Raw genomic sequence first — 24,673 nt, 5'->3', positions numbered from 1 at the left:
TCTGCATCATGCCTGAAGGGCTAGGCCCTTTGCCATTGTGCCTTAAACTCCTGGTGAGAATATGAGGGCTGCAATGCCTGGACAGTGCTGTGCTGTTGCGGGGGTCCAGGTATCCAGATGTCTGTCAGAGACTGACTGTAGACTGAATGTGTAATGTCTCACATAAATATACACATAATGTTTTGAAAATGGATGTGGATGCTTCTGCATCTAATTTAATTAGATATAAATCCATTTAATAGCATTACTGAATTCAAAGCATCTTTTTGTCATTATCTATCTCTCAGTCAATGGATACCAAAGATACAAGTACAACACAATACAATGCTGAGGTCCAGGAAAGGCCTCTTTTGCTGTCCCTGTCTGCACTCACCTGCTAATTCCCTTGGGTTGCAATACTCTGACTGCAGTGCAAAACTCCTAAGAAACTGTTGACTCTGCATCAAATGTGAACCTTTGTGGATGGTTTTTCCTGCCAGCTGCTATACGTAGGGACATCGGGGTTGACACCTTCTGAGCTACGTCCATAGCTATCTCAAGGCACACGGACTACAGAGTTGTACTGGCTTCAGAACCACTAAATATGTCACAGCTGCCTCGGGGGGACTATTTCGGGGGGAACAGTCCATGTTTCTGAGCCTTGTTTTCACTCTAAGTGTCTAAGGATGCGCATATCCTTAAAGGCTAATGGAGGACTTGGGTCCTAGAAATTTCCAAGACATTTAAGGACCCTACTTTGTTCCCATTAATCTTAGAGGTAAGTTCTAGCTTCTAAGATATTCTGAGCCAGCATCCATCTAAATATCCCATTCTGTAGGAATAAACAGGATGAAAAAGCAGCTGGAACAAAAAACTTCCCAGTTAGTATTTTGCCAAGATTTACCCAGACTTGACTAGACTCTAAATTCCTGATGGGGATTCTGAACAGTCCCCCACCCTTTGCCACACTACATTCCCAATGTACCAGGTGTAAGTCTGAGACTGGATCACAAGGGAAAGCCCCTGAGCTCTAGGGCTGAGTGAAGCCTGGCCTTGAACCCAATATACCCTTCTAATGGCTCACTGGACCTCTGAAGTTCAGAAGAAGAGTGGCTCAAAGCTCTAGCAAAGGAGGAGCATGGGGCAGGGGGCTGAACCCCAGAAACCGTGTTCACCAGAGCTCAAGAAGTCCCCTCGCCTCCCTCAGGCCAGGGGAGCTGTCCCTGGTGTTGAAGTGGACCATTGCTCCATCTGTGTCATGGGGGAGAGTTATGTAAATAGTGCCTGCATCTCCTGGAACTCCACTGTCCCAAGTGGAGGGGAGCTCTAGCTGGAACTTGGTAAGACCAGTCAGTCCCATGTGGTGTCAGTTGCCCTTGGCTTGCCCTTTCTGAGGCAGTAAGCAAGCACAGGAGAGCTGGCCTGTTGGGGAGTCCTGGGAGGAGAGGCAAAGGAGGTCCTGGAGATGCCACACCATTACCAGTGACACCTCAAGGAAAACTCCTGATAAGAACAAAGCTCCCTTGTCCCTGTGCTCCCAGGAACCTGGGACAAACATTCTACACCTCTCTTGTCCGGACTGTGAGAAAAGCCAGCACAAGTATGGTGATCTGGCTTGCTGTGACAGCAGTGACAATCTTCCCTCAGACCGTGCTTTGTGCTGTGAATACACTGAAGGAAAAGATGGGCATGGTCCTCAACTTCATGGAGCTGTGGTTTGAAGGAAGACACAGAAAAAAACCCCAAAGAAGTAAACAAACAATATAAAATTGCATATTCTGATAAGGAAACAAAATGTGCAAAGAGAAGAGAGTGGACTTACTTTAATAGTCAGGGAAGATCTCTTTTAAGAGGGGATACTGATTACTGGGTTATGAAGGGTGGGAAGGAACCAGCCTACTCATGAGTGTGGGGTAAGAGTGCTTTGGGCTGACAGAAAAGTGGATTCAAATGCCCTGGGCCAGGAAAGAGCTTGCTTATTTGATGCATTTAAAGAAAGCTTCTACAGCTGCTTCCCTAACATCACCTGAGGGCAGGGAGAAATGCTCAAGCGAAGATGGACTAACTGAGTAACTGAAGTGAACTAGTAATCTGGAATTCAATTCAAGTCGTCATTTCAAAGGGAGGTAAAATTGCTCAGGGATCTGTCTTATCAGACTGACCTTGAATTCTGCTGCCTAGTTTTACATTACAATTTTCAGTAGTGCTGTGATTTTTACTACCAAATAGAATTCTATTTTGTACCGTGACATGTGCCTTTAAAAGCAGGAGAGAACTGTATTCTCAGTGGGGGAAAAATGCCTAGAAAGAGGATGTCTTAGAAAAAACAAAGAAGCGAGCCAAGGCAGAGCCACAGCTCTTATCTGCACAAGCCCAGATTCTGGTCAAGAAAAGCTCAGAGGGATCAGAGAAGTCGTGATCTACGTAAACAGATGGGGAGACACAGAGGGCTGATGTCGGTAGAGGAGCCTGCGAAGGGCCGATGGGATTGGATTTGGGGAATGGAATCTTCTAGGCCAGGTCAGGCTGCCTGACAGCAGAGCCGGTCTGAGAAGGGCTGTGACTGTGCGGGGCGTGTGTGTGAGACGGGGACAGATGCTGGTGTGGGGGCAAAGTTTATAGACTGGAAGTCTAGGTGTGCGTGTGATGTACGCACACATGTGAAGAACATGTCACAAGGACAAATGCAAGATTGCTAAGGAGCCTCCCAGAGCCTCAGGGCCCTTAGTCTTAAACTTCATTGACTTCACGGTACCTCTGCCTGCGTGCAAGTCCCCTCATAAAAGTTCTGACTTAACTTTACTCAAGGTAGGAAAAAGGCACCAAATGTGAATTCTCTGCTGAGTGCTGGCTGTGGTAGAGGGAGAGTGGGGGGAAAGAACAAGACAGGTCGGAGTTCATTGCCGGAGAGGTCACCCAGGCAAAACTGGGGTATGCTGTCGCGGGGAAAGGATGAAGGAGGGAACCAAGCCAGACAGGGTGGGGTCTTCTGTCTCTTCTGCAGAAGGGCAGCAAGGATGCTTTCCTGACTCAGCCTTTGCTTAACCTCATCCATGAAAAGGATTGTCCTCATCGTTGACAATTACCCTGTGAAGGTACCCTACAGGTAATTATCCTGTGAAGGCTACACAGAGTACAACCTATGTCAGATCCCTTCACCCTCAAAGCAGCCTGGCCTGCTGAGAAGACAGGAGAAACAGGCTGAAGTCCTTTGGAAGGTGGAGAAATGCTTGTTTCCAGGGCCCCTCCACGTCTCCATCTTGAAGTCTCTGCCCAGCTTTCTAGGTCTCCAGTGTCCTCAGCTGACCCTAGGGGGCAGCTCCCCCATCCCAACCCTTCATCATACCCTATTGGTGACTGGAATTTGCTGTTAAACCTATAATTTTCCTCAATAGCTCCCTAAATCCTAACTCCTTTCTTTGTCCTGTCCCCATGAAAACATATGCACACAAGTCACATCTCATTCCCTTAGTGACTTGTGAAAAAATAACTTTGATAAACTTCAATACAATGAATTTATACCCAGATTGTAAAGCCAGGCCTCACATACTATCCTTTCTAGAACTATTTCTTCATTGAGCACAAACTTGCTGAGCATTTAGCCTGTGTTGGACACTGAGTTAGGCCCTGAGGGTGCAGGGATGACTAAGAGAAGGCCCCTGCCTGGAGGAGGCCATCAGCAGTGGGAAAGCAGACATGGTGACCCAGGGAGCGCAATGCACAACCAGGGCATTTGGAAAGAGGACCTGGCAGAAAGCAAGGGGTGACGGTTGAAAGTTGAGAATCTCCAACGCTGATCGCAGCTGGCAAAGCAAATACTATGGGACAGAGGACTCTTAGCACGTCCTTTAGAAGACAGCCTGTGAAACGTCTCCTGTGCACCCTGACCAATCAAGGTGACGACCAACGACTGGGGAGGTGTTGCTTGGGGGTTTTGAGTATTTTCTCCCCCGGACCTGATGATCTCTGAGGTCTCTTCCTGCTCTCGGTTGGGTAGAAGTTACGTTGGAACTATTTCGCAGGAGCCCAGAAGAATGGCAGAAAAAGTGACTGCCAATTTATTCTTGAGTCCTCTTGGTGAAGACAGTGCAAGTGTTCTGACTGTGAACAGAGAGACTGACTTTGAGAAGGCCAAGGACAGAGTGGCTTAATACTGTCAGAGTTTTGCTTCTGATGCCCCTGTTGCCCTTCCATTTGCAGTGATTTGTAGGTGTTAGCTGGAGCACTCACATGCACCTGCAGTTTTAGAGTGGCTATAAATCCATTTGTTCACGATTCCAGTATCCTGGGGCTAATCCTCACCCTTTTAGCTCTACGAGAAAATGATGATTGTAAAAGTGACTGTCCAGGCAGGGTGTGGCCTCGAAAAGCAAAATGCTGTAAATTGCTTTGGAACGTTTTGCTGTGATGATCTGAATTGAAGGGTGGCAGAGCAATTTGGCCTTGCTGAAAGGGAGGACTGTGTCAGAGCGTAGCACTTAGAGCGATTCTTCTCAAAGCATTGTGAGTGCTGTCCTTGCCAATTTAGGTCACAGATCTGGTTTGGACATCCACGCCCAGCGTTTGGTTATGCACCCACTTAACTGACACGAGAATAGTCTACTAGATTGCAAATATCTACATACCACTGTTTGCTGACTTGACACGCCATGCTTCTGCACTAGGAGTCTCAAACGTGTGCAATGGCCGATAGTCTCTGGAGGTGCTAAAACTGTCGCTGCCAATATCTAGTCTTTGGGGTCCAGAGAATTGTCCTTTCTTCCACTTTCACGTCTGCACAGTTATTTACCCAACTGCCACCATATGGCACTTGTATCTCTGTAAGTCTTCATCAACTCTATTAGCATGTGCGACTCACATGTTAAAAGTTCAAAATAAAATCAAGTAATGCTAATAACCTTTTCAGACTTTTATGTCTTTTAATTTTTTCGGGGTATATTTTGAAATGTTAAAAATCTCTATTTCCTGTAACTTTAACACATTTTTAAAGAGAATTTGTAGGAAATGGCTTATTAAAAACTGTTTCTATGTCTCCTTTTATTACAAAGAACAAAGGCCAAAAAGCTGCCATTTCCTTCTGCTGTGGGTTGAACCGTGTCCTCCAAGAAGATGCGTTCCAGTCCTAACCTCCATGCCACCTGTGAGTGTGACCTTCTTTAGAAATTGGGCCTTTGCTGATGTAATCACGCTCAGGTGAGGTCATACTAGATGAGAGTAGCCCCTCATCGAGTGATGGGTTTCATAAAAAGAGGAAAATTTGGACATAGATACAGACACACAAGGAGACTGTCATGTGACAATGGAGACGGAGATTGGTGGGATGCTGCCACAAGATGAGGAATGCCAAGGATTTCTGGCAACCACCAGAAGCTGGAAGGCAAGGAAGAGTCCTGCCCAAGAGCTCACTGAGGGAGTGGGGCCCTGCAGACACCTTAAATTGGGACTGCACGCCCCCAGCGCGGCGAGAGAATACATTTCCATTGTTTTGGCCACCTGGTTTGTGGCAGCCCTAGGCAACTACCACAGGGGAACTACCTTCCCCTGAACTTGCACCTGGAGCCTGGGTCTCTAATACGATGTTTGCCTTCTGAGGGTTTATGGATACCCATGCTTATTTCTGAGATAGGCAAGTTGGATCACGTAGATGACTTCTTACCTCATGGGATGCACAGAATTCCAGAGAAATGTCAGCAGCCAAAAGCCAAAGTCTCAGTCTACTGGGCCTTAATGAAACAGCCTAAAGGCTGGGACCGAGACGACTGCAAGGTTGTTACCAAAGGTTGGGAACACAGTCTCATAAAGTTGTGCTGCTGTGTTGTTCATAACTTGGGAATTTCCATTGCAAGGGATCTGATTATCTTGGGATATAAGTGAAGGATATGAGTTCAATTAAGTGACACCAACAAAGGTTTCCTGGTTTATCTCCAACAAAAGCATCTCCTTGGTTTGATCATTGGTTTGATGAGTTCTATAAAAAAGATGGTGGCAGTCAGTATAATTTCATTGTTTTATACTTTGTGGTTTGCAAGTTTCACCAGGTAGGAAGTTAGGATAAGTGATCGCTAGATGGCTCATGGTGGCTTGTCTCACAGTTGAAATCATAAACCATGTGTTTTGTCCAAGATCTAGATTACATTTTATTTTATCTTTCTGAAAAATTAGCCATATTAAAACAGATAAACATACTGGCCATAAAATAGTAGAGTGGATAATCTTATAGAGGGAAATAAGAAAATAAGCTCTTCTGGCAAAAAGAGGAAGATTGGCAACAGATGTTAGCTCATGGCCAATCTTCCTCACCAAAAAAAAAAAAAAAAAAAAAACAGAGAAAAGAAAAAAAAAAAGTGCTTCTGTATAGTTTGATCTTTTAATAAACAGATTCCTAAGCATTAGGCATTTATTTGTCTTAATCTTGTACTCACACTCTCTCCATTTTTTTTTTTTCAGGAAGATCAGCCCTGAGCTAACATCAGCTGCCAATCCTCCTCTTTTTTGCTGAGGAAGACTGGCCCTGAGCTAACATCCGTGCCCATCTTCCTCCACTTTATATGTGGGATGCCTGCCACAGCACGGCTTGCCAAGCTGTGCCATGTCCACACCCGGGATCCGAACCTGCAAACTCCGGGCCACCGAAGCAGAACGTGCGCACCCAACCGCTGTGCCACCAGCCGGCCCCTCTCCATTTTTTAAGCTGTAGGGAACTACTGGCTTGGAGACTATAGGCTGGGATAGTAGGAAACCTCTAGAATTCAGAACCTAATTTAATCAACCATAACAGGAAGATGCAGGATTCCTCCAGGTGCACAGCTCAGGGGCTAGACTACTAGTAAAAATGCCACATAAAGACACAATAACCGGCTAAAGAGACGAGGTGTCCACAGGGGAATATGGTCAAAACAGAAGACAGGACGTAAAGAAGCAGAGTTTCTTGTGAGAGGAACAATGAGCTCCATCCTCAGTTGCTCATTTGAGCTTGATTCGCGTTTAAAATGAGTTAAATTAACATTTCATCCAGGCATTCTGATGAGCCCTCAAATTCAGCATGCCCCAAACTGCACCCTTCTGAGCGTACAGCAGATGCGAAAGACATATCTTTGAAAGATAAATGAATAAACGGCTCATCCGGCCCGCCTCACATATGACCTCTCAGGATTTCTTTTATCAGTTAAGGGCACCGATGTTGAGATTAAGATGTCGAGCTGGAAACCTCTGAGTCGATGGATTCTTCCCTCTGGCTCCGCCGTGGTCCGCCTCGGGCGGCGTGAAGCGCCCTGGCTAGACTCGCACAGCCCTCCTGTCGCTCTGGATATCCCGCTCCCAGCCTGATCAGAACCTCCTCCGTCGGAAAGCCTGTCCTCCTCACCTCTGAATTCCCAGAGCTCAGCCTCTGCCCTGGTGAGACACGGCGGTGGAGGAGGCCTCGGTGGCTGTGGCTGGGGACGCCGCGCGGGGCTGTCTCTGGCCGCATCTGGTCGGAGGCCGTGGGAAGCAGCGGGTCCCGGGAGGCCCAAGGAGCCGCCGAGCAGTCGGCCAGAAGTGGAGGAGCCCAGGTGAGAAGTGTCTGTGATGGGAAGCCTGGGGCAAATCCTTTTCTGGAAGCAGATGAGTGTCCATGTAAAACAAATTGGCCTCGCCGTTGTGATCCTCCGGTGCGCACTGTCCTCGTCTTGCGCGCTGTGCTGCACACCTGTCGCCGGGGAGGAGGGACGGACTCCGGAGTGGAGAGGACCTGCCCGCCGTTACGAGAGAGGCTGCTGCAACTCTTCCTTCTTCCCTCGCCACTAAATGCACCTTCTGGGATGGAGGACAATCCCCTGATGGAGTGGGGGGCAGCACCCCAGGGCCCTAGTCTTCCCCCTGGGAGGAGAACAGTTGGCATCCCACAAAGCGGGCTGAGTGGATCTGGGAGTCCTCTGCCCCAGCGGGGAAGCAGTGGCCCTGCCTGGAGTCTGTCCCCGGCCTGGGCTCTGTAGTCATGCGCAATAATCGTAATGAGCATAACTCAGGAAGTCCCTTGAGCAAAGTCAGGGTACCACCAGAGAGCTTTTTGCTCATGCTTGAACGCATTTCTATTTTATTGTCCACGACTGAACAGCTCTGCACCAAATGGGGCATATAATTAGGGCATTCCTGGCACTGAGCAAGTCGTGAAGCAGGCAGGTGGGCGATGTGGCATGGTGAACCTCCCCCAGACCCCGCTTCGTCTGTGAGCCCTGCTCCAGTCCTCGGGTGCTTGGGAACATAGGGATAGGGAGGGGCTCCTCAGCAAGTCAGCAGGTGCCGACCTCTAGTCTCTTTTTGTTAACTGTTTAGTAGACCTTGGGCCCAGCACATCTTACTGTGATCATAGACAACATCCAGCGTAAGATAAGGCCATTTCAGCCTGACAAATTCACTGGAATGAGCAGCTGCCCTAGTGCCTGGCAATGAACGGCAGCAGAACCTTAGGCCAGTCCTCTGAAGACCTGGCGTCGTTTTCCGGTAGTACCCTTTGTTGGTAGATGGTCTGTGGTGGAATCATTTTTATTCTGTAGGTTGGTGGTTGCCTAATGATGGCCTGTGGAAAGTGCCATTCGGTGACTGTTACTGAGTAAAACAGAGACTATGGAGAGGGTTTCTCCATTAAGTTCAATGTTTTCACTTAGTCTAGATTATATTTTTCCGATATCCAGGAGTTTGAAAATGCTCTTTCGACCTGAATCTGAGCATGAGTAAACAGATGAATCCATACTGTGGAACATTCTACAAGACAACTTGTCTGAATTCTTCTAGAGAGGCAACATCAAGAAAAACACAATTTTTTAAAAACGTGGGGGAACTATTTAGACTAAAAGATACTGAAGAGATGTAACAACCAGATACAGTGTATGGAACTGCATTGAATCTCAGATGGGAAAAAAAATCTATAAAGGAGAGTTTTGAAACGACTGGGGAAATTTGAATATGAGCTGTTTATTAGATGACACTGAATTCATGCTAATTTTCTTAGGTGGGACAACAGCATTGTGGTTGTTCTGGAGGATGTTTTTTTCCTTTGGGGACATGACGAAGTATTTAGGAGTGATGTGGCTTGACGTCTGCAACTTTCAAATGCTTCCACAGAAAGAAAAGTTGGACAATAAATAAAGCAAATGTGGCTGAATGTAAGCAACCGGTGAAGACAGATAAAGCAGATAGGGATATTCATTTTGATGTTATTTCATCTTTTCAGAAGACTAAAAATTTCAAAATAAATATCAGGAAGAAAAATAATCAATTCCTCTTGATAAAATAGTTTATTGGTACTGTATATTTGGGCCACACTCTCTTGGGTGATGTAAACTACTTTAAAGTGAAAGCATTTTAGAAACAACAGCTCAACAATCCCCTTTCTTTTATGAAATGATAGTCACAAGTGAAAGTTGCTTTTTATTGATGTCCAAAATAAAAGCTTGTCTGGAGAGTGCTGCCCCAGTGCTCGGCTCGCGCTGCTCAGGGCTCTCCAATGTTCTTTGAGTCATAGCACACAGAAGATGGTGATATTTGTATGGCCAATGGGGTGAGGCTGCTAATGTCTGAAGGCGACTAGCCCAGAAGCTCTGGCTGCCCCCAGGATGAAGGAGTCACTATCTTGGCACCTCCATGAGCCATGTGGGCTACACAAGTGTGTCATTGTCCACAAGTTAGGAAATTCTGCTTCCATGCATAAAAGTGCTGTGAACTGTTTTAAACATGATTTGAAACATTTGCTTGAGAAAAGCTTTCTAGTATATGTCCAACATACTGGCTTCGTCTGTATGATGCTATGAATGAGGTTTTGGTATCGCTGTGTATTTGCGATAGCACTAAATACCAGCCCAGTGACCTCTCTCTCTAGCATGTTTCCATCTGTATCATCGCTCACCACAACACTCCTGATGATGGATCTTGAGTTGTAACAAGGTTAACGACGAGGCAAACTCCTACAGGAGCACATGCAGCAAAGTCGGGAGGTAATGTCGTATCTCTGGCTTTTGTCATTCAGTCCAACTTGAATGTACTACGATAAGGCAAGAAATGGTCTGAAAACAGAAGGCTAGAAAGGAAAAGTTAACCCAGTTTAATCCAAACCTTTTTAATGAAGTAACATTATAAAGCTCAAAATTCTGAAGTTCTAAATAATTAATTTAAATTTGTTTTAATTTTTCTATGAGGAGAATGCTTTAATGAGGAGAGAGTACTGACTGGGCTTCCTAAAGGGATTCCTGGACCCTCCTGGTGCATCTGAATAGCTTGGTGGGCCTCTTAAAAACACAGATGCCTGGTCTTCATCCCGGAGAGATTCTTCTGATTCAGTTGGTCTGGCATCCTAATCCACGCCCCGCCCCCGCTGATTCTAACGTGCCACCAAATACTGAAGCCTGGGATCAGAAGACGATAGTACCAAACTGAGAAGTATAAAGTGCTTTACAATCGTGAGACATTAGTTTTATTATGTAACAACTGTAATTTCCTTACTATCTCCTCCTAATTTCCCAACATGGTTAACTCATTCCTCTCGGAGTGGAGTTTTTCTTCTGGAATCCCTGTGGCCTTATTCTTTCTATTGCTCAGCAAGGCCCCGTGTATCTGTGGTTGACACAAAAGAGGTAACTGGCAAGTATGCGCCTGAGTGCATGTGAGCGTGCTGTGCATTGAGAATGTGCTTCCTTTCTAAACCCAAATACCACTGTTTCTGTGTCATTTACTGGTTTAATCGAGCCTTTGCCTCCTTCCGTTAACATGGGAATCTTAGAGTTTCCTGCATTGACTGAATTTTTGCATCGTGTGCCAGGTAGGATACAGAAAATCAAGCACTGGGCCTTGCTTAATTCCAGACTCATATTCCAACATCTTTTTTCATAACAAATTTGATGGGCATAATACAAAGATGGAAAGAAGATGATTTATAGTGGAGGATAAAAGTGTGACTTTAAACTGATGCTGAGATTTGCAAGACTGAGCTAGTATGATCCTCAAGAAGTAAAAACCACCCAGATTCAAGTATCCTGATGATGATGATGATGAAGATGATGATGATAGGTAATACACAGTGTTTCCTATCTGTCAGATCCTGTTCTAAATGCTTTATACCAATTAACTCATTTAATCTTCACAACATTTCTATGAGTGACGTACTGTTATTATCATCCGCCATTTACCTGAGGAGGAACCTGAGGATAGGCTGGCTCTAGACTTGATTTTCCCATTAATTAGCTATGTGAGCTTGACTGTGTCACTTAACCTCTGAGGTCCTGAGTTTTCTGATTGGATTAGTGAGTCTCTAAGGCTCCTTTCTATTAGAGATTCGGAAACTTTGTGAGTTGTAAATTCTAAGGATCTCTGCTCTCCTTGTTTCGTTCAACCAGGACAACCCACTTCCAGCTATTTATCTTATTGATTTGGTGCGGTTATTTCTTCTTTTCTATTCTTGCCCAAGTTAGTTTTCTATTGACTGCTTTTCCTGCCCTCTCAGGTTTTTCTACATTTTGACAGACTTCCTTCACTTCCAGATGTAGATCGCTTCTCTGCGTATGTCGACACTGGAGTTTGAGGACTGCCATTTAGGAGCTGAGGACAGCAGCTTGCAACATTAGTGAGTCAAGCAGTGTCATTTGCCTGAAAGTTACATAGTGTCGAAATGAATGAGAAAATGGTGAAAATGACAGCAGTAGTTCCTGTTGAGCCATGGTATCTCAGTGTAAGTGATTGCTATCTTTTATAACATTGTTGTAAACATTGATCACACAGCTGCCGGTCTGCTTGCCAGGCTACATAGTTTACTAATGCATCTAATGATAATGAACTACAAAGGTAAGATTTTCCTTTCTCCTTCTAGATTTGAAAGTGTGGACAATGAGATTGGAGAACTAGGTAGAAAAATACTCAAGAAACTTAAGAGGACTCAGGTTTTCTGTTTACTCCAAACAGCTGAAGGACCAACGGACAGTGTTCTTCTCTATGGTGACATATACATTCCAGAGAAACAACTACCTAGAAGGAAGCTAAATGTAATGATAGCAAATTTCAAAATCATTTGGTTCTTTTTCTCTCCTTTGCCACTGGAACCTTGAAATGTATGATTTTGTATTCTTTATGTGCAAAAATGAGTGTTCTCATGGTCGCCATATTAAAAACTTACGTAAAAGGGGCCAGATAGACGGTGAAAAGTCTTCTCAGCTGTGTGTGTCTACCTGGCACTTCTAACACTCAGTTCTCTATCTTACATGACACTGTAAAGTTTATGGATTCCTCTAAGTATTCAGATGACTCAGCAATGAAGGCGGTAAATGTGTGAGGCCAAAACACCATCAGAAACGTCTTCATCAGCAGGGAGCAGAAATTATATTAATTAAAATGTTCTGAAAATGTAGAGGGTGCACTCCCAACAAATCATAAAACTATTTTAATCCTAATTAAGGATGTTCCCTCCTGGCATCTAGTAACGTAGAGAATTAGAATTTCTGTGGCATTTCTAGAAGTTGGGTCAGCAGCTTCAGACTGGATCCTTCAAGTTAAGAACTGGGCATATTTTGATAGAAAGCCACCATTTTTATTAATTGATATTTATTCAATCTCCTCTCCATGTTCAGAGAAGATTAGGAAAATGTACAGAGTAAAAGGATCAGAAACAGATCAAATTTGGGTAGGAGAATGAAGGACTTGGGATGTTGAGAAATAATCACTGATCCTATAAAGGAAAAGCATGGCTGGATGGAGGGTGCTACACCCACTCAGGAACATCTGTGTGTACTGGAACCGTCACCCATGTGGGTCTGGAACCTCAGCATACAGACCATTGTCTGGGAAGAAATGATGTCACCAGGATTTTTAGCCTAAGACCTAGATAAATTCATTCATTTTAGGGTAATTTGGTGATTCTCTGTGGAAGTTTAGTGTTTCTTCTGTGGATTTTGAAAACTTAATAAGGCTTTTGAGACCTTTCCTCACTGAACCTCGTCACATGTGTAGGCTGAGTAAAAATTTTGGATATAATCATGAGCTGACATTTTATCCATCGTTAAGAACTTCATCGTTAACGCTTTCAAGCCTTAGCAAATAGAGGCAAGTTTCATCCTTGGAGAGGGACAAGCTAAATAACCCAGGCTGAACGAACAGGAGGTAACATAGTGTTCCCTGGACCTCACATTTCTAGTAAAGCATCAACTTTCAAATGACAAACTCTGGGCTCATCCTCCACATTGGAAAATGATTTGAGAGGAAAGAATTTGTGTTAAAATTTAGAGATTAAGTGCTAGTGCTCCTTATAAAAGGATTTCCTGAATGAGAAAAGAGAAAAACACTACCTTTTGGTCTGTGGGGATGAAGAATATTGCAGTTGTGCGTATGAAAATACTTTTATCTTTAACTTTAAAGCTGAAAGAACATGCCCATTCACAGAGTGGTTTGTGTTGACACTGGTAGAATTGACATGTGAGAGAGGAGAGAGAAGCTAGCTCCTGGCTGAGGACCTGCTCCTGAGCTTGCTTAGCTGCACGAGGAAGCAGGAAGGGCAGCGGGTCTGGCCCCACCACCCACGTGCGCCCTTGGTTAATACTCTTTAGAGCAGAACCCGGAAAACAGGAGAGTATGACATACACATTAACCCGCATGTGTAACTCTGTCAATTAAAAGACCAATAAACAGGCAGCTTAATAGCACATTATGCCATAGATTACTGTAATCGGCTCAACATATTGATTTTTGAGCATTCTCAGTTTGTTTATCAGAACAAAGTTTATTCTTTTTTAATTTCTTTGCCAATTTATTGTTGTGTTCCATAGCTTTTGCAATATTTGCTTCTATAGAGTTTTATGTTGTAGGGAATGCCCCACCACAATTAACATTGAACTCGCTGCTGAGAACTGCTTTAATACGATCAAGACGACATTGACTGACTTGAAGTTGTTATATAAAGTTGTGGTGGCAAAAAGATGGGTAGGTAGATGTAAAATCGTTGGAATGGGGATTTTTGCCTGGATTCAATCTAAATACATCTCAAAAAATTGTAAAATAGAATCTACCAGCTAAAACTAATGAGCACAAAACTGCATTGATTTGGCCCAGGGTGGACAAATAGAACATCTGGCATATTTGGCACCAATGACACAGCTGGCATTGTTGGAAACGTTTCTGCAGAAGGTACAGATGCAGAAAAGGGAGAATTGGTACAAACAGTGCAGATGGAACAGTTGGAACAGATGACAGTGGGCAGAGCTGGCGATGCTGGCACAGGTGTCATAACCTCAACAGCTGGCACAAGTTGTGACAATCCTGGGATTTCTTAGTACAAGGCACATGTTCATTTTGGCTTTGGCTGCAGAGAGATAAGAGCATTTTATAATTAGTAAATGTGCCATTTAAAAAAGAACTTTTTCCCCCTCCATCCTTAAGGACATCTACCTCCAACTGTTAAAGCTTGGAATATAAAGCATTTTTGCAAATTAGAATTTCCCTGAGAAAGCCATAATTGATAAATACAGATTTCATAGAAGAGGCAATTAGATATTTTTGTTCTGATATAGATAAAATTCATGAATGGAATTTCTTCCTAGGAGTTTTGTGGGAAATAAAGGTCAGATATTTGGAAAGAAAAGTACACTTTGCATTTAACCCCAAATTTGTTATCAAATTAGAGGGTTATTTGTTTCTGAAATATAGTGAGTATTTCCCAATTCTATGAAGTTTCCTGTAGAATCACACTTGAAGACATGGCACAGAACTGGAAACCTGTCTACAGAACAGGTTGGGAAAAGAGAAAAAAATGCTGGAATCTGTAGGATGGAGAAATCATGGTGTTGCCACTTTCAAATACCAGTGGGACTTGGCTCTCATTTCATCTGAAATGCTATAATTTGGGCTTGAATTAAAAATACAATATAGTATAATCTTTTGGGCAATGATGTTTAATACCAGATGAAAAGTTGAGAGAACAAAGCAACTTGTTTGTTAGTGGCTAGAAATCACTGTTTTCTTCTAATATTTTTATTGTAACAAAAGTCTGTTCATATCATGGGGAAGCCAGAAACTATTACCTACTTATAAAATAATAAAAATATAACAAAGAATTAAATAATGGGTTCTTAAATCTATACGCATGTTCTCTTGAATATAGCAGGTGCTTCATAAACTCTTGTTGAATCAATGAACCTATGGTCTAAGAAATATCAATATTCAGAATTTAAAAAATCAATAATCACTCTTTGTATTAACGACAGATTTTCTATTAGGAAGAAACAAAGTGAATCAGGTCTCAGTCCTCCTTAAAGCCTCAGACTTGACCCGTGCATTTTAGCTTCCTCCGCCAGGGGAATCATTGGTGAGCAAGATGAGTTGGATGTCATCTACTCTATGTCTCCAAGGAAATCCGAAATTCTTTAGGTTTTCCAGTATATCTTGAACTAAAATCAGCATTATAAATCAGCTTCCATTCATAATCAATGCAACACAGTGAATGTTTTATATGTGTTTTGAGACTTTTGGGAAACAATCATAATAAAGGTTAATTATTTCTCCCTGGAAGTCAACTGTTCTGCTTTTTTCTTTTTTGCAGGGAAGGATTAGCCCTGGGCTACCATCTGTTGCCAATCTCACCCCTCCTTTTTCTCCTTCTGCTTTTCCCCAAAGCCCCCCAGGGAGTGGTTGTATATCTAGTTGTAAGCCCTTCTAGTTCTTCTGTGTGAGCTGCCGCCACAGCATGGCAGCTGACAGGCGGGTGGTGTGGTTCCGCGACCGGGAAGTGAACCTGGGCCGTGGAGGCGGAGAATGCGGAACTTGAAGCACTGGACCATCAGGGCTGGCCCCTGGAAGTCAAGTTCTTGACCATTAAAAACATGCTGTCTTCGTTTCCAGATGGCCCTGCATATTGTTACCTATATTTAATTTTTTCAAAACTGCTAAAAGTCATTTAAACTATTTGATTTCAGTTTCTCCATTCCTTCTACTCTGTTATAACCTCTTGTTGAACCCAACCAAAATATTCTTATTATTCAGAACTTTAATTCTATCACTTAACTTTAGTTCATTTCTTGACTGAGATGACAAAAGTGTTTCTGCTTAAAACAGATAAAACACCTTAATTTGTTAACTGTACTTTTGTGACATAGAGCAATGAAGAGCTGGAGGAGGAGGTAAGAGAGCTTACTGTTCTCTCCAGGCACCAAGGTGATGCCAGATGACTCAGTGTAGATGACCAGGCTGGAAATGGCCACCTGTACCTCTTCACCTGGTCTGAGACACCGCCTCGTGGCTGAAACACGGATGAACATTACTTCTAATCAATGCACGCCGTATGAAAAGTCATCAGATCAGGAGAGTAACAATTAGGGGTATTTCTAGGGTTTGGCTTTGGCCCTTAAGAGGTTGGCAAGAGTTTTTATGAAGGAAGAGCATGAAAGGGAGTCATTCCTTTGAGCCTCTGCCGTTCTCAGGAATTAAGTGGAAATTAAACATGGAAGATGCAATCTGCTGCAGCCAACTGATGCTTCTCTCACTGTCCCAGCCACTACCTGTTTCTAAGCACACTGAACTTTCTAATTTATGGCATCTCATCTTATGTAAATATCCTTTTCCTCCTCTTAGCTCCAAGACGTCAGGATGTGCTTTCAGTACACCCTTCCAACAGTTGCTCGCATTAGGCCACTCCACTGTCCCCAGGCACCTTCTCTTCTCTGCACACGGCAACGTGGAATACATTTTTTCCTAGGCTTAAAAAATAATGTCTGTTTTGTTGAAGAGGTGGTGAACAAAAATAAAGCATATCCATTGAAAATAAAACCATCTACAAGAGTGAAACAAAAATCCATGGAAAATTTACATGTTAATTTCAAGAATCGAGGAACTTTTCTATTCAGACATCATCTCCATCTACCTTCCCTGCCTTCCTCTATTGCATCAGCTACAGGCCCATAACTAGACCCGGACCCCAGCTCCTCTTGGGGTCATGAGCATCAACTCACACATTGGGTACAGCACCAAGCTTGTTTGTGTGAAGGCAGTGTTTTCCCTCCCTAGCCCCACCACGGTTGTGCAGTGACACAACCGTAACATGACTCACTCTTGTTAGTCTATCGGAAGTGGGGAAGGAGGGAAGGAGAACTCTTGTAAGAATTAGGTGGGAAATCAGAATGAGCCTGTATGGAGATTATTGAGCTATTATTTCATTGCAACTTAGAATTGACCTATTATTGGTGATTTGTGGGTTAGAACTTGCAAGCAAGTCAAGATTTAAGCTACAATCGATTCCCCAAAACCATTATGCTGGTATCTATCATTGTGTTATGTGAATAAACAATTAATTGAAGTGTAGATACCTGTAGATACTTTTAAACATGTTTTAGTATGAAAACATTTAAAACTTACAAAACAAATAGATAGATGACAATAATGAGCTCTCAGGTAACCATCACCTAGATTTAACAAAATTATTAACATTTTGCTGATTTTGTTTCTTCTTTCCCCCTGCCATCCACTCACACACTTTCCCCCTCCCTTTCCTGGAGTTTTTAAAAGTGTATTCAAACTGTCATTTCACCCTGAACTACTTCAATATTCATCCCTAGCAGACAAGGACAAATTTTAAAATCACAATGGCCAAACTAACAATATTTCTTCAATATCACCAAATTCCTAGTCCATCTCCCGAGTCCCCCACTTTCCTTGGAGGTGTGTTCATACAGTTAGTTTGTTTGAATCACGTCCCAAACGAGGTCCTAATTATGTCTCAAGTTTATTTTACTCTTTCTTTTTTCATTTCATTGATTAGTTGGATAAACCAAGTCATTTGTCCTTGGCATTTCCTACATTCTGAGTTGGACCAATGCTTCCTTGTAAAGGCATTGGCCCTGGCCCCCATCCCTGTGTCCTGTACACAGGCATTTAGAGCTCTAGGCTTGACTAGATTCAGTTTCAAGTTTTAGGCAGGAACATTTCATGGTTGGTGAGCGTCGTGTCGTTACTTCCTATCACATCATGTTATGGGGCATACAACATCTGGTTGTCCCATTTTTAGGGATGCTAAGACTGATCAGTGAGGTCAGGTGTATATATTCTTGATCCTTAAGACTATATTCATCTATTCGCAAGCTTCTTTTCACATATGGATATCTCAATATCTTTGTATAATCCTCAGGAAGTCCTTCAACTGTTAACAAAAATTCTTGTTTCTTTCAGAGAACTGCCAATGGGTGATATCAAGTTTCCATACACACGCACGCACACACACATCTGGAATTTTTCTAGAGCTTACTTGACATGTGTTTTTCCTGCTTTTACATTATTAGAGGCTAAATATAAATTGTAACATGCTTTGTGTGTCCAAATGCACAAGCCATTTGTGAGGTGATCAGTGAATGATAAATTAGGTTATTGATCAGTTGGCAATTGCAGTAATCAGTGTAAGTATTTGTAGTCTTGTTAATTTCAGTCATATTTGTAACCACGGTGGGTCAGCTGCTCATTGGTATGTAGCCGGTCTGCAAGTGATAGATCCAGTTATTTCAGGAGTGCTAATGGCTAGATGAATTCAGCTGTCCTACCGTACTACTCATTGCTTGGAAATTCATCACTGTGATTGTCAAATATTTGATAGTGTCAACGTGGTAGATAGTACATGACTTGCTTTTTACTTCAAATAATTGATAGAGAAATAGAATAAATGGAAATACAGCAAAATATTTAGAAGTACTGAAATGATGGAATAATTCCAAAATATAAACATTCAGATTGAAAGCCTATGAAAAACTGCATACTAAATTTGATTGTTTTAAGTAGATTGTTATAGAATAAATACAGTTAGAAGTCTATGCAATTACATGTTTAATAGGCATTTCAAATGTCTTAATATTTTGAATTCTAAGCTGTTTCCCGGTCTGCTTGAAAATGAGTGTTCCTGTCACTGGTCTAGGGTTCATGAATACAAAAGTGAATGTTTTTCCAGTGGTGATTAACAATATCTATAAACATCCTCAGTAACAATAAAACATTTTAAGTTTTTATGAAAGCTTAATTACGAAAAATGTCTTCTTTCTGTATGAAGTTTGAGGTTTCACTTTTGCTATTTCCTCTGATAATTGCTACAGCCCTCTAGGAGAGCAGATTCGAGCAGATGAGGAAGCTGGGATAGCGAGAGACTGAACGTCTTAAGTAAGGGCACACAACAATTAAGGATGAGCGGAAATCCAGATCACTGCTGAATCCACTTTGGACTTAGACGTTCTGTTCTAGAGAGAAAATACGTAACTTGCTTTCACCAGGGAGCTTCAGTTATTCTGAACCCTAGGCCTGTCCAAAGTGTTATGGAAGCTTCCAGTTTGACTACGCACCATCTGCATCAGTTTCCAGTAAGCTTTTGTGTCCCAGCTTTCCTCAATCTATTTTCTATTTACCTGACAAAGGATATTTGATTCCCTTCATAATTCTCATCTCTCCTGGGCATCTCTCATCTAAAAACATTTTCCTCTTCCTAAAATTCACAAGAAAGCTGGATTTTTATGTGGCTTCCCTTCCTTTTCTTTCTTTTATGAGAACAGAAAAAAAGTTAGAGAGAAATAAGGTACAAGACTTTTGTAGACTATTCATAAGATCCTCTAATGAGATTTTTCTCTCCCTTAAATAAGAAAACGTTTTACCTGGCAACCATCCTACTAGTTTGTTCCCTCTCTTTCCTGGGACATGTGCAGTATATCTTGGGAAGACCTTCTTTATTAAGCTCTGCTAGTTTTCAACATGATTTCTGCTATAGACACAATTATTTTAAATAAATTGCCTTTCTTGTTCTCTTGCTCCCATATTAAAAAATGCATTTAATTAGAAATCATCCTAATTATAAATACATATTTAAGTAGAGATACATATTGTTTTTCTTATGATGTTTTTCTAATCTTATGATAAGACTATGCCCATTAAAATTGAGAAATAACATTTTCTCATTGATTAAGATCCCATTTTTTGGTCTTTTCACTGGATATGGAGAAAGTATATGGTGCTTTTGAGACAATAACTAAAGTGAATGGAGAGAAAGATCAAGAACTTGGAATTACTGAGCCCAGAGGAGAAACAGGACAGGACATCTCTTGAAAACTCTACAGTTTGCAATTATTCACTGTGAAAATGATCTTGCCAGTCATTGTATTCACTTTAAAAAACAAAGTGAAATATGTTTAAATTACAACAAAAATTAATCAGAAAGACATACAGAAATACCTTAAGCATAATTGTTTAAATATCAGAGTATGATGTTAAGAAACTCTTGGAATCTTTAAGAACCACCACCACAACAAAAAGCACTCATTAGTGTCTCCTCACTAAGAGCCTGGAGATGGACTGAGGCTTGCTGGAAAACCGCGTCTGCATTTTCATCTCCTGCAACCTGGGAGTCTCTGCCTTCGAGAGTCCTCCTGTTTAGGCCCCCTCCCTCAAGAGGGCTGAGATCTTTTATCATCTGACTCTAAACTTGGGCAATTTCTTCCTTCCTCTTCCTCCTCCCAGCCTTCATCTTCACAATGACAGACTGCGTTCAGTAATTGCTGTTGTTTGTAATTGTTCTATCTCCAAAGTGGCTGATTAGGGGAGAGACCCAGCTGTCCATCAAAATGGTGCGAAGTGGCTGAAGCAGCCGTCCCTGGAGCTGGGGAGAGTTAACTGCACTCTCTGAGCGGTCCCAGTAGGAGAGGTGCTGAGAAGCGCCCCTGCACTCGCTGTTAGTGCTATTTTTTCTGAGCATGTCCATTTGTGACCTGGAAAAAATGTAGTAAACAGCATGTTAATTAGTTTTACAGATGAAATTAAATCAAGAAGCATTGGAAAAACACCAGTGAATAAAGAGAAATGCCACCCAGGGTTTCTGAGGTTAAAAATATGGGAAGGATCAAACAAAATGAGAATTAAGGTGGACAGGTGTAACCCCAATGCTTTGAAGGGAAAAAACAAGCTATAAAAGTAAGCAGCAAGAGGGAAAGATCCAGAAAAACGGCAATGCCAGAGAGACCAGGGTAGAGTGGACAACAAATTAGACATGTTTGCAATATACTGTGGAAGCCAATGTGATTTGGGGCTGTGTGTGCAGACGCGCCATGTCACGAGGGAGAAGTGGAGTAATTTAGTGCATTTGGCAGAAACACACCTGGAATATCGCGTGCAGGTCTGTGTATCCTGGGAGCAGACAGATTTAGAGGAACCAGAGGGAAGTCAGCATAAAGCAACCAAAGTGATTAACAGGTGATAGGCTGATTTATGAGAAAAATGGACTGTGTGATTTGGCTTAAGAGTATCAAGAATGGAACATTTAAATTTAAGGGTGTTTTCCTGACTTTTTACCTATAAATCAAGAATTATTAAAGTGTAATGAGCCTAAAAGCATTCCCTGTAGTTTAAAGTGGAGGGCTGAAATTTATAAGAAGGAAATCTTGTGAATGAAGGCTGTGAGATTATTAAAGTATCTTTTTAGGGGAGTAAAAGCAGAGCCAGGCTGGAAAAATATGAGTTTACACTTTTATCGTATTCTTCATTCCAAAGCCATTAGATTTACCCTGGCCGTGACCCTTCGACACTGAGCATGAAGTAGAACTGTGCATCTGTCAGGACCCCAGAAATCTCCTGGATGCTCGTTCCTCCACGAAGTTCCACTCAGAGACGGCCGTTTTTAAATTTGGTTTTAGTATATTCCCCATATAAGTGCTTGTGGCAGGTGGTGTACCTTTTCCATCTTTCTGGGTTCTCCTGATATCTGCAAAGACAGTGACCAAGGGCAGCAGTCGATCTGCCGTATTATCTCTATGTGTGGCTGGAGGCTGTCATCTAATCTGAGGGTAGGCTTCTGATGGCAAAGGAAAGATGAATCTAATTTTAAAAAGTCTCAAAATGATAGCTGGAGGAGCAGCATTTTGTTCTAGCTAATGAGGCTAATTTGTTCTTAAAATACAAGTTGCCATGCTTCCTAAATTCAAATTCACTTCTGATGTAAATACAGAAGATATAAATACGGAGAAGAGATGTATGCTGTATTTTTTATTTTGCAATTTGGAGCGCATTCTAAAAGGAAGTGTTAGAAAAGTGATTTTATTCTCTAAAATTTGGGGAGATCTTTATTTCCCGGCTTCAAATACATGGAAGGACAATGAACAGCATTAGTTTTACAAGAAAGAGAAGAAGGTGAGGTGATTTCTTCTTGCTGGAGATGGTAAAGTGCATTGTCTTGGAGATTCTTTCCTAAATCATTGTGATCCTCAACTTTCTCATCTGGAAAATGAACAGGGGGATGTATATTACTTTCGAAGTAATTAAATAGTCCACTGACAAATGCTTTATTAACATTTAGATATTTAGTTAAATCTGCCAGAGAGAATGTTGTTGTTCCTAAATCAAGGGATTTCTCATCTTCCTCTATTCACTGTGGTGGGGAAAGTGACCATTCTCATGTGGTCCTGCCATTGAAGGTTTTCTTATTCTTTTCATTTTGAATGCTCAAAGAGCAGAGAAGGTTAAAGCAGACAGTAAAATGAAAGACCTTAAAAAAATACATGGCATTAATTTTCTAAATACTATTTGATTAGCTATTTAAAATAACAGTTTGAACCACATTCTAGAAGAAATAGGTACTCTCTTAATGGGGCAATAACACTTAATGCATAAACTAACAAATGACACAGAGCTGTTATCTGAGGCATCGTCTCCTAACTGGTTTATCGAAGGGGTTTGTGCTACCCGTGTACTCTCGGGTTTGCTTCTAAACACTGGACTCTGATTTTTTTGGCTCATAACAAAAAAATTAGCTGCCCCAGCCTTATCTCATTTTAAATTCAGATCCAGGAACCAAGAAAAGTTCACGTTATTTATATGAATTAATTGATGTTTTGGCTGGGGTTTTGAATGCATCTGTAACAGATAAACTCTGTCCTTTCTGACACCAATAGTTCACTTTAGAGCAATGAAAACTGCTGCTCAAAGGAACTGACACTGCTGTCCACTGACCAATCTTTGTCTTCGTAACAGACCAGATGAGAGCCCCCTCAGGTTTAAAAATACGAGCACTTGGACTAAAGGTTTATTTTTTTTCCTTTCCATCCAGATTTGGCCAAGTTCTGTGAAACTTGCTTCCTCCCTCTGCTTTTTCTTCTTTACTTTAGTGCTTTTGAAAAATTTGGTATAGCAAGTGGTTGTTAAATTTGGAGGAAGAGGATGTCAGATGAAAGGAAGGAGATGTCTCTGTGTGGAGCCCAGCATGCGGTACAAGTCGCCAACGTGCTGGACGTGTTTTCACCAGCAAGTGTGCGTCCTGCCTGATCTGGTTGCCATCTGCATCTCAAAGCTCTTGATGTACCACTCTCCTCCTAGCTTCAGCCGTGCTAGCATGCTTTCTCTGGCTTGAATATCATGCTCTTTTCTGTCTCTGGGACTTTGCACTTGCTGTTCCTTCTGCCCGAAATGCCCTTCCCCTAACTCTTAACGTGGCTGGCTCTCTCCTCCTTTACGTCTCAACACAAATGCCACTGCTTCAGAAAGGACTGTCCCACGTACTCAAGCTCAAATAGCCCTGGTGCTGCCACCTTTTCTATGATTGACCTGCCCCGCCCTCTGCTGTCATCTTCCCCCTCCTCTGCCTCTTCCTCCTCTTTGTCCTTAGCACTTAACACAAATCACCCTGCTGGTTCGGTGCCCTGTTTATCGGCTCTTTCCTTCCTTGAAATATGTGTTCTACAAGAGTAGAGGACTTTCCTTCTTTGTTCTTTGTATTTTCTCCTGTGCTAAGAACAATACTTGGCCCATAAAGCCAATGTTTCTTAAATGTTGGTCAAGATTTTATACAAATATCTCATGACACATTTTCCAAATATTTCTACTTGTAGAAATGGAGGAGGAAAGAGACACTAAAAAGAACTGTCTTAGAGTGCACCCAGGCATGGGTCTTAACGATGGCTACATCAAGCTATCAGGGTATAATAAACATTGCCACGTTCAGCAAACTCATCTGAATATATTCATGGATGCCAGGGCACTACCATCAGAAAGGCAGCAAATCGATAAGCTGGATCCTTGTAGATGCAAAGGGAATTGGAGGACTAACAAAATGATTCAGGCTGGAAGGTCCTTGGAGGCAAGAGCCTTCCTTTCAGTAGATCTTCTAAAACAATTGTAGGACATAGAGCATATCCATAGCCTGTGAAATGGGCTGAAAAAAAATGGAATATTTTCATGATAGATGCCAGAGAAAGGCCAGTGGGAAGGATGTGAAGTAGGTTCCATTCCCCATCAAAGAGCTTTACTGGCACAAGGCTCCTAGTGTTGTCCCCTTGCCATTCCCAAATATCAGCAGCCTGGAATGAGGACTAAATCTGTGGATACATAAAAAGGAACCCAGGTCTGCTTCAATGGCATGTCAGACAGAAAACAAAAACTGCATTTCCCAAGCCCTTTGAGTCTAAGCACTCACACGGACACCTGGTGAGCCACGCCGTGGTTCCGCAGGAAGTGAGGGGTCTCTCCTGGGGTTATTGCCACAAGCGCAAGGGGAGATCTGCCTACATGGCTTTCTAGGCGTCAGGGGTCACGAAGTGCTGTGTGCCCACTAACTCATTAATTCCCATCACAATCCTGGGAAGTATGTACTGTTACTATTTCCATTTTTACAGATGGGGAGACCAAGACACGGAAGAGGGAAGCAATTTGCCCAAGATCATTCAGCTAGTAAGTGGCAGAGCTG

At 42.4% G+C, this 24,673-nt stretch overlaps 1 long non-coding RNA gene across 2 annotated transcripts in view; it reads left to right on the top strand.

Annotated features, from left to right (window-relative positions):
* LOC138921486 (uncharacterized) overlaps window positions 1-18,976 on the top strand; it is a 37,896-nt gene extending 18,920 nt beyond the window's left edge. Inside the window, exons 2-5 of one of the 2 annotated variants that reach the window (XR_011434107.1) lie at window positions 5,028-5,119; window positions 6,427-9,950; window positions 11,490-11,677; window positions 15,530-18,976. This is a non-coding gene — a long non-coding RNA (uncharacterized lncRNA). Of the gene's footprint in view, window positions 1-5,027; window positions 5,120-6,426; window positions 11,020-11,489; window positions 11,678-15,529 lie in introns of both variants that reach the window. The other variant, XR_011434106.1, reaches the window with a different exon arrangement.
* The last annotated feature ends 5,697 nt before the right edge of the window (window positions 18,977-24,673 follow it).

The sequence above is a fragment of the Equus caballus genome, chromosome 30, assembly GCF_041296265.1.
Source record: "Equus caballus isolate H_3958 breed thoroughbred chromosome 30, TB-T2T, whole genome shotgun sequence".
Classification (NCBI taxonomy): domain Eukaryota; kingdom Metazoa; phylum Chordata; class Mammalia; order Perissodactyla; family Equidae; genus Equus; species Equus caballus.
Note: the sequence above shows the minus strand (reverse complement) of the source record. Positions and strands in the feature narration are given on the sequence as shown.